Source organism: Haliotis asinina, chromosome 4 (assembly GCF_037392515.1).
Source record: "Haliotis asinina isolate JCU_RB_2024 chromosome 4, JCU_Hal_asi_v2, whole genome shotgun sequence".
Taxonomy (NCBI): Eukaryota; Metazoa; Mollusca; class Gastropoda; order Lepetellida; family Haliotidae; genus Haliotis; species Haliotis asinina.
Genome location: NC_090283.1, coordinates 3,063,915 through 3,075,023, shown reverse-complemented (window position 1 = coordinate 3,075,023; position 11,109 = coordinate 3,063,915).

Below are 11,109 nucleotides of genomic sequence, written 5' to 3'. Positions count from 1 at the left end.
TGAGGGTGCGGGTTCGAATCCCGGAAGGGACTCAACCAAAAAAGTACTAGAATTGGTACTTTATTAAGAAAGTGAAATCCCAAATATGACATATGTTGCATGCGACCACATTCTAAATGGCATCGTGTTGTCATACTTTACCAAGAAAGTGAAATGCAAAATATGATATATGTTAAATGGAACAGCAGTTGTATACACGTGGATCTGATACTGTGCAGTGATATATTGAAAGTCATGGTTGTAAGTTGTTTGTTTTTGTACAAATGCGTTTGAGAGGACAAGTGTGTACTTGTTGAACATTTCAAATGTGAGTTGTATGTATTATTTTAAGATATTTACGCTTCCCTGCAAGTAGTTTGGTATACGGGACGAAGAACCTGAACTGCTAGATGCATTGTTCAGCATTACCGAGTATCAGGGTTCAAGCTAGGTTGCAGGATAAACGTTTTGCAGTTTGTGAATTATGTCAATATCCTGGCATCTGGTCAAGTGGGCGTGAGCACGTGATCACAGTGGGATAGAAGGTCTCAATGTTTGGATCAGGTTTCTGCGTTCTCGGTACTGCTGAGTCATCTATACCCAAAGCACACAAACAATAAACAGAATCAGCGTTAATTCGAGAATAGTATGGCAACAGGGGAAAATCAAGGTATAACACTCATTAGCTCACATCCGTGAGTCACGGAACCTTGATGAATTAGGTGTAGCTGACCTGCCAGTCAAAAAACGTCTCCCTGTCGTTATAGCCATAAATCTTGTAGAAATCAAGAAATCAATGAATCTTTACATCTGTACTTGATATATCTTACGATACTCCACTTGTATAGGTCACAATCATTTCATACATGTAACACGTTCATTCTAACAAACTGACTATGCAGTAATTTTCAATTCATTCAAGTACAAGTCACATACTTCAAGACCGTAATCTTCAAATATTATAAGAAAGAACTTAAATGCGAGATATGTCTTTATTGAAATGGCTAACAATGTACTGTACACAAATAAAGATTTTCCCATAATGATTTATCAACACAGCACGTCTGCCTCAGAAACATTGTTTGTTTGTTTGTTTATTTTTGTTTGCATGTTTAACACCTCGCCTAGCAAATATTTCATCTATATGAAACTGCACAGCGAAGTTGTCGAAACACGTCACAAGTTAATTATAGAACCTCAAAACGTCCAGACACTCTCCCCAATGTGTAAAAGTGTCTGTCAAAGGATTTGACAAAATTCAACATGCAGTAATGATGATATTATGCTTTATATGAAATAAATATTTTTTTGAAAGATTTAAATTTAAAATGCCTCTACCATGGGAAGGTCATGTTTTAGAGGTCGTAAATGATGATGTACACTGAATTGTTTGGATCCATATGCTAATATTATATCCACCTGCCCTTGTCGATTTCATTCCCAGTATAGCTTCAAACAACAGTGTTTGGACTGTGTACTGTCCGGGCTGTCAAACACATAAATTTGAATCTCACAGATGTATCTTGAATTGTGTTCATATTTATAGTAGAAAGTATATATGTGCCTAAATATCACTGTAAAGAGTCTAAATGTGGAGTATTTTAATCAAACATATTTCTCAGTGAAGTACTGTAATGAAACATGTTTCTCAAAGTGAAGTATTTTAATCAAACATGTTTGTAAAAGAAAAGATATTTTCCCGCAATCCCAGCATAGTCATTATATGACTGGTGTTCTCTCCCTCTACCTAAGGGCTTTTAAAAATAAGTTAAGGTACATAGACCTTTCATCAATTGTGTCAATCTTTAGAACAGCATTATGTCTACCTAAATATCACTTTACAGATGTCCAAAACGTACACATAAAGCTCACGTGTTGTATGTAAACCTTAGTGTTCAGTGTGACTTGGCCTGGGCCAATGGAATAAACAATGGATTATTCAGCTTGCATCCGGATTGTGTAGTGGCCCGTTTTGTAATTTCAAGCTGTTGTTGTGTTTTAATCTGACAAGGAAAGGACGTTTCAACGACCTTACCACGGCTGTCAACAATCATCAAACAGTACATATGTTTGTTTACCAGGAATATCATGACTTTGGTGCGTTAATATCTTAGATTTGTGATCCTAGTTTTTAGGTTTTTGACCCAGTGTTTTATATTTGTACTTGAATTGTATTGCATAAGGACTCTGTACTGCCATTCGTTGTAACCTTGATTATTGGTGAATATCTTATTGAATATTATAGACTTGTCCCTGTTCTATTTCCCTGTTTAAAACTCACGATACTTTTTGTCACGGTAATTGTCAAAATGACTAATTCGATTTTGTTAGCGTTTGTTTTATATTGTTTTTGCCTCCATTAGCTGCTTTAGACAATGAAACTCATATACACTAGTCATTCTGCTGAGTTCTGTAGCCTTATCAAGTCAAGTGGTGGTCCCCGCTCACTGTAGAGGTTATACTAAATCGAATGTCTGAAAGAAACTTGGCAACCGGTTTGAAGCTCGATAGCGACGAAAGATCAAAAGCTACATGACCATAATAAACGGTATTGTCAACACCAGTACGTGCTAAAACATTATGCAAAGAGTCATATCAACACAATGAAAAGTGAAATATATATAGCTGGCGGTGTCCATGTTGGGTACACAAAACAGTTTTTCAATACATGTCCAAACAATACATACTAACATACACTGTATCTAAACAGTATGTACTAATACACGAAGTATCTAAATAATGTTTGTTAATATACATTGTATCTAAAAAATATATTCTACTATACAATGTATCTGAACAATATATGCTAAAATACGATGTGTCATCACATGTGACGACCGGTCACAGCAATGTTAGTCATCTTCATGAAGTGTGAATATGACTGGTTGTCTGAGAGAGATGTTCGATCCGTTCTTTAATGTCACCGCCTGTTGCTCCTGCGTCAGCATCTTCTGCTTCGAAGTCACCATTCTCCGCTTGGTATATATTGGTATACATTCATTGAAATTGATATAACATATTAGTCCTCAAGTGGAGATATATATGAGGCGACAGTTCTGGGATCAGCAACAGGAACGTCCCGTGTCAGGTGTGTGTAGGAGTCGGAGACTGAACTGTCTGTTGTACCATCTGAAACGTCATCTTCGGCTTCAGTGACACCACCTTCAGCCTCAGCTACACCAGCTTGAATGTCGCCATATCCAGCTACAACGTCGCCATCTTCAACCGCTACGTTGACATCTCCTGGAAAGTAATCTGCTAACACCGGAGGTGCGTCATTACTGACATCGCTTGTGCGGTTCTGATTCGGTATCCCGTCGCCCAGTTCTGCTTCATCTTCTCCGATTTCCCAATACTTGTGACGTCCTGGCAGTCCATGTACTTATGGCCTGCCTGATCTAATACACTGCTGTGTGTACCAGCTGACCTGTTGGAATGAAAGAGATAAAGCGAAACACATATTGCGATATAGCGACGTGTCTTGTCTGCTTTCTGTTTGATGCCAGTTTAAGTAAACTTAGTGTCAGTGTATTTCGTTACACTCCATCACTGAGTCTAACAAACCCTAGTAGAAGGTCGCGTCAGGTAACCTTTGAGCGACCAATGACCGTCCAATCAAACGCGAGACGGTTAATTAGATTTATCCAATCAGATAACGGCTACTATTTAGGGATCGGAGGGACTTACAAAATACTCAGGTCATTGACACAGATCTCTCCACAAAGAAAAATTCGCATATAACACAGTTATTGACCTGCAGTATATATGCTTAGGGGTTAGCTAACATTTCCTCTAGATAACATCCTTGAATATTGCCCAAAACACTGTTTTCAGCGACTGTTTAGTCACCGTTGTCATGGTTGAATGTACGCCGCGTGTATCACCCTGAAGCGAGCATACACTGAATAGCGTTCAGAATCGTTCGGGTTCGAACCTTTGCGAGATAAAAAGTTCAAAAGGTATGTGCGAATGTCCACTTTCGCGATTTGGTAAACTGTGTTCTGATTGGTCAGTCTCAAAGGTTAGCTGACGTGACCTCCCCTAAGGTTTTGTTAGACTCAGTAGTGGAGTGTAACGAAAAGTACTGAGGATAAGTTTACTTAGACTGTGTTTGATGCCTTCTTTAAGCAGTATTTCTGGTAAATGATACGATATGGAGTCAAAAAAAATGTTTTGAATTTTTTGTTTTGAATTTAGCTAAGGGTAGCTAAAGTAGGTTCAATGTGATCAATAACGTTTCTTGAAACTAATCTGTCCCGAGACTGTACACTTGACCGGTCTCGGCCAGTCGTAATTACAGGATACAACATGTTCTTGTAATGTCCTTCTCGGGCTAGAACTGTCTTCAGTAATCCATGCTTGTCGTAATAGGCGACTGACGGGATAGGGTGGCCAGGCTCGCTGCCGTGGATGACACATATCAGACTAATGATATCTTTATGTCTATATGAAGACTAAAGTACATTAGCTATGACTCAATTGCTCTGACTTTGAAATTGCCCGTATATTCGTGCATACCACAAAACACTCTGTACTATATTGTCGCAAATGACTCAACCTGACTCACAGAGACTCTTAACTAGAATACAACTGTACTGACCTTTGTGCACATGTGCGTTTGCGGAAACAGAAACAGCATACAAAACTTGCAACAAGGAGAAAAATGACTGCACTCACAGCGATCGTCAGTGGTTTGAGCTGATATGAGGCCAGTTAGGACGAGCTGGAAAACAAACATACAATGGATCTTGGAGGAGGTGGTACAAGAATATTACATTGAAACAGCTACTATATGAACATTAGACTTGGGGAATGGCTTTTACCAAACTGTCACAGAAAAGGAGTCTTGGGAGATCTATTGCATGACCAATAGTCTTTGGTTAACTGCCACATGAACACTAGTCTCGGTGCAACTGTCACATGAACATCAGTCTTTGGATATCTACCACGTGAACATCAATGTTGGAATAACTGATACGTGAAGACTAGCCTTGGGAGAACTGTCACATGAACAGTAGTCCCGGGATAACTGCAACATTAACATCAGTCACGTGACATCTGCCACATGAACATCAGTCTTGCTACAACTGCCACACGAACAGTAGTCTTGGTACAACTGCCACACGAACAGTAGTCTTGGTACAACTGCCACACGAACAGTAGTCTTGGTACAACTGCCACACGAACAGTAGTCTTGGTACAACTGCCACACGAACAGTAGTCTTGGTACAACTGCCACACGAACAGTAGTCTTGTAGTCATATGAACACTACTTTTGGGATAACTGCGAAATAAACATCAGTCTTTGAGTAAATGCCACATGAAGACTAGTCTCGGGACAACTATCACATGAACACTAGTTTGGGGACCAGTGCCTTATACACATGAGCGTGATGATAACTGCTACATGCACATAAAACATAATATATTGTTCTGATAAGTGGCATGATAGCGCCAGTTCTGATGTTGTTGGGCCCACAAAAGACGTTCCCGACGAACTGTCAGGACAGGACCCTGAGCAGGACGTCGACGGGCCAGGTTGAAAGTTCTCAGCCGACGACGAACTGTTGCTGCAGAAATGGGTCTGTTGTGGGTTCCAATTCCGTTGCTCTGCGGAAGCGATCCTGCAAGTGCTCCCGGTGAAGATGGCGATCTTGGCGTGCTGTTGTTACCCTGGGACGGCCACTGCGCTGACGATCGTTGGTGCTGTTGGTTGCATTATAACGCTCCCGCAGTCTCTCGACTGTCCGAACACTGCAGTTGAAGTTGTTGGCAATGACCCGTGGACGTTGACCAGCGTGAAGACGTCAAACGTGTCATGGTGACAGTGATCAGGAATCAGAATCGAATGACAGGAATACGGTTTGAGGTTCCCTTGTACCCACTGGACCAGGGATTTTCACGGGCATCATACTTTTCTGAAAGCTGCGTTCGAGAGCATTACCATGTTCACGGAAAGAGTATGAGTTTGAATCCTACACAGAGATCTCATTTCTTTGGGATGATGTGTTATGAATGGTCAATGCCCTATTTGTAATGTTACAATAGCATAAACTGTGAGTTAACCCATCAAGTTCCAATATCAGGTGGGAGCAAGATGACTTTGAAAAGAGCGAGGTTTCTTTTGTAGTTCAGTGTATATAACTGAAAATACTCACCGCGATTGCGATAACCCGGAGAACATCCTGGCCTAGAGCAGGTCCGTGTACAGTTAAGCTCACTTCCTTCTTCGCTGACACTGCTATCATCGACACAAATACCAGTGTTCTGGTCACAAACACCTCGAGGACACAATGCACATGTTCCATTACAGTCTTGCCCATAGAACCCATCTTTACACCCATCGACACACGAACCGTTTTGGAAATGACATGTTCGGTTGGTGCAGTTCTCAGGACAAGGTTCACAGACTGACCCGAAATGATGAATTTTGCATCCTTCAACACAGGAACCTGCTGCATTACATCTTTGATGGCGACATCCAGGATTACACTGAGAGGAACACCTCGGGCCGAACCAGCCATCCACACAGCCATGGAGACACGTGGCGTTGTGTTTGTCACATTGTCTGATGTCACAGCAGTGAGACATTTGAGGGTTGACTTGGGGCGGCATGTTTTACTGCAAGTCTCGACACAGAAGTCTCCATAGAAGCCAGGAACGCATTCACAGTCAGGCTTACAGGATCCTGCACAGTTCTCACACGTCTTTTCACAGTTGACTCCATAATGTGTCTGGTCACACTCGTCACATACTCCTGTCATCCTGTTGCAGGTTCTGCAGCCACTGGGACAAGTCTTGCATCCTGATCCGTACATGGAATCTCGACATCCGGCAAAACAAGCATCACCCAGCTGACAGTATCCTTCGTCACATCCACCTGGACACAGGGTACAGTTGACCACGTGACTGTCACATGGTCTGTTACAACTTGTGCCTTGGTATCCTGTTACACATCCTGCAGTACATTTGCCTGCACCTGTACCCGGATCTAGTTTACAAGTATTGTATCTACATCTGATGTTACATTTTGACCTGCATTTCATTCCAAAAGAGCCCTTGTCACAACCTTGTAAGCAGTCTCCCTCCGTGTCACACTCGGAACAATGCTGGCCCTGTTTGCATGCCGTACCTGTCAATTACAGCGGTTATGATGATATAGAAAGACAATGTGCAGAAGCAGAACAGTTGTGCTGACGTGAAAACAGTATAATAGGATCCTGTATTGTAAAATTCAGTGATATCAAATATAGTGAAACCCCTTATTCACAGCATCAGTATTTAAAATACTAATCTTTGAAATAGTTTATCTAATGCGACACATGCCAGGATCCGCTAACCTGAGACTCAAATCCACCCTGCTCGTGACACTTGGTTTCCCACTAAAGACATCGCATCGAGGTCTCTTAAACTGTTCATGTTCAAGGCAGCTTAAACCTGAGCTTGTCATAACGAAAACATTTTGAACTTCAAACGTTTCACAAATTTAGTACTGACGTTTCATATGATTGTTGCCAGATATATTCACTTTCTGTAAATCTGGAGGAAACGAAAGTGATCGTTTTAAAAAATGGTGGAATTTTATCAATGTATGAAAATTGGTACGATGGAGAGAGTGTGATCCTACTCACAAGTCCCTGGGGGCTAAATTCGTTGGAAGTTGGAATAAGCATCTTGCTAATGCTTCAGTGCAGGCCAGAAGTACTTATAATAATGATAAACCAATAGATAATAATGCATTTTTTCAAGATATTTGGCTTTTGTGTTGGGCTGAAGTACGGGGACTAAATAATATTGACGAAACAGATTCATTGCATTTATCACAAGTTATTTTTAGGAGCTAAAACTTTTACCATTGACCTAAGCGTTCGCGGTGAGTGAAAGATATGCCTTTTGTTTCCGTATTCAAACGGTGCTTGACATACTGATTTAAGCCTTAGAATATACCCTATTTTCGGTTTCCTAGTACTGAGTGAAATAGATGAAACTCGAGGCCTCTCGTGGAAAGACGTATGTCACATCTAAAATTAAAGCCATGTATTATACTTATGGTTTTGGCTATGTCTGAGAAGTCCAAAGGGTAGATTTTCCTGTCTCCTTTCTAGCAGAATTTGAATCTAGATTAAAAGCCATTTACAAACAAAATTGGCATTTTGTTTTTTAAAATAGTCCAAAGATGTGTTTATGTTCTAAATTCAGGACTGCTTTTATTGTTGAACTTTATTTTTTATCACTAAACTGTGACCGGTTTAGACCAGCTTTGGCGCGTTTCCGTCGTAGTTCACATTCTTTAAATATCGACATGGGAAGGAACATTCCAAGAAATCAAAAGGTCTGTAAAATCGTGACATTATCCAGTGCAATGTAATGCATCAAATTATATTGTCAACTATTAAAGAAACATTAGTCCATTAGAAACAGTGATGTAGGGTTTTTCAAAACACGGCATAAAGCGCCACGGTCTCACTTGCAAAACAGTTATATCGTGGTGACCTGTTGATTGGTGTCTAAACCAAACAAGCCAGTGACTCGAATCATGATCAACCTGCTATTAACCCACCAATGACCTAGTGTTTGAACATCTAAACAAAACTGGTCCCAAAACTTCGTCTTTGTATTTTCGAGCAATCAGGATGCCATGAATAATTACAAGTCTCATCCCTCCCCATACCATCACGCTCTCTGTATCAAGTTATCGGACTTGCAGAACGCTATTGAACGTTCACCTACTCGCCTGCAAACACTACCGTGGCGGTCATTAATGTACAGGTAAGGCCTCCTCTAGTCGATGAACGTCACGTGTCGTCAGTCACGCCAACGTTGAACTCGCCTGGCCCATGCCAATCGACGGCGTCGGTTCTGAAGAGTCGGATGCGCTCCGCAGTACGGTCGACGATGGCTTAGTCGCCTGTACACCATATGATACACCACTGATACGGTGTCCTAGTGACGTCGATGTCGTTGATGACGCCTTTTACGAAACGATTTCTCATAGGCTTGTCTGACATATTGCCTGTTTGGCTTAGTCGTTATATCAGTTTGCCTACAGTTGACCGGTTGCAGTCAAAGGTCCTGGCAGTAAGAGTGTAGTTGCTCCTTCTCGGGCCATTCCGACAGCTCCCCCTTTCGATTTGCCTCATACTTGTGTGTGTATTTAGTTCTGTATTGTTGCGTAGGCTGTGTTATGTCGTTAGTATGCACTTCACGTTACATCAGACAAAAGTCGTTTTGAATATTTGTAGACGTTTATGCGACCCGCTAATTGGTTTCATCGTTTTTTCCGGAAAGGATTAATCTGTGCGTGTATGATCTGCCTCAGTATTCATGAAGCCTCACTCCATTTCTATTTTTGTTAATATTCATTCCACTTTTTGCGGTGTATAGTTTCGTTTGAGCACTAGTTTATCAATATAATAAATAATAATATAATAAATATATATACACAGACGTAGATATATTGACACAGATCAAAAACTATATATATATATATACATGACTGCATGATTATTTTTATTGCAGATATCCAAGCGCTACTGTTACAAAAGCATCACGTGTAACACTTGAATGCACGTGCAATATTTATCATGACGCGGAACAAATATCTTCTTTAACACAAACAAATAATTTGCAATCACTTAGGCATTTTCGTTATGTTTTCTTTTATATGAGTAAATAATTTCAGCTATCCTAAATCAAACAATATAATAAGTATATTTAGTAACTCACACAAGACTGGCACCAGTGACAATCATGTAACGTAACTGTTTTGTGTGACACGTAGCTACACCTACAAGTCCCTTCATACTTCCTACAGAGTAACATACATCTGTACCAAAGAACATAGACACAATGATTTGGAGGCTTAACATCCTTTCTTCACCAAGCGCAGCAGAGATTCATTTGACAACGATTAGATTTCCTGTGCGATGCACGACATAGTACGGTGTCGATTATTCCTCATCTATACATGTGGCAAAAAGTGAATGCGTCGCCGGGCAAGCATTAAGACAGTACTAAGTTGTCTTGTGCAGACCGTTCCCTGGGTGGTGGAAGAGTGATGGTGTTGACTGGTGAGTGTTGGTAGGGGAAGAGGGATGGTGTGGGACGGTGCGGGGTTTGTGTTGTTAAGGGAAGAGTGTTGATTTGAATGGTGCGTGTTGGTAGGAGAAGACGGATGGGGTGCGTGTTGGTAGGTGAAGAGGAATGGTGTTGGATGGGGCGTGCTGGTAGGGGAAGAATGATGTATTGGGTGGTACGCGTTGGTAGGTGAAGAGGGATGGTTTTGCATGGTGCGTGTTGGTAGGGGAAGAGTGACGGTGTTGGATAGAGCGTGTTGGTAGGGGAAGAGAAATAATGTTGCATGGGGCGTGTTGGTAGGAGGAGAATGATGGTGATGGATGGTGCGTGGTGGTAAGGGAAGTGGCATGGTGTTACATGGTGCGTGTTGGTAGGGGAAGAGTGATGGTGTTGCATGGTGCGTGTTGGTAAGAGGAGAATGATGGTGTTGCATGGTGCGTGTTGGTAGGGGAAGAGTGATGGTGTTGCACTGGTGCTTGCTGGTAGTCGAAGAGTGATGGTGTTGGATGGTGCGTGTTGGTAGTCGAAGAGTGATGGTGTCGCATGGTGCGTGTTGGTAGGGGAAGAGTCATGGTGTTGGATGGTGCTTGTTGGTAGGGGAAGAGTCATGGTGTTGGATGGTGCGTGTTGGTAGGGGAAGAGTGATGGTGTTACATGGATCGTGCATGTTATCATGAGTGTGATAGCAATTTACAACAGGGGGCTGACATTATTCAAGAAAAATATGATTATTATGTAGCTTACAGAGTACGTCCATATTTTATCTGGTTGAATGTACTTGAGTTATGATGAATGTGCCGTGAATTATGATGAATGTGGTGTAAAATGCTGTGATGCATAACAGAATTGTGACCAGGGGCTCCTTCAACGAAGGAACCTTTACTAAGATTTATCTTATTTAACATTGCACTAAGACTGCCTTAGTGACGTACGATCACCTTAGTGCTTTGTGAAAAGAGGCACTGACCAGCAATACGTTTTGAATGTTGTGCTGATGTATGCCGGCGAAACATGAATGAATCAAGGAAGTCAAAACCCAGGAAGGATTCAGTT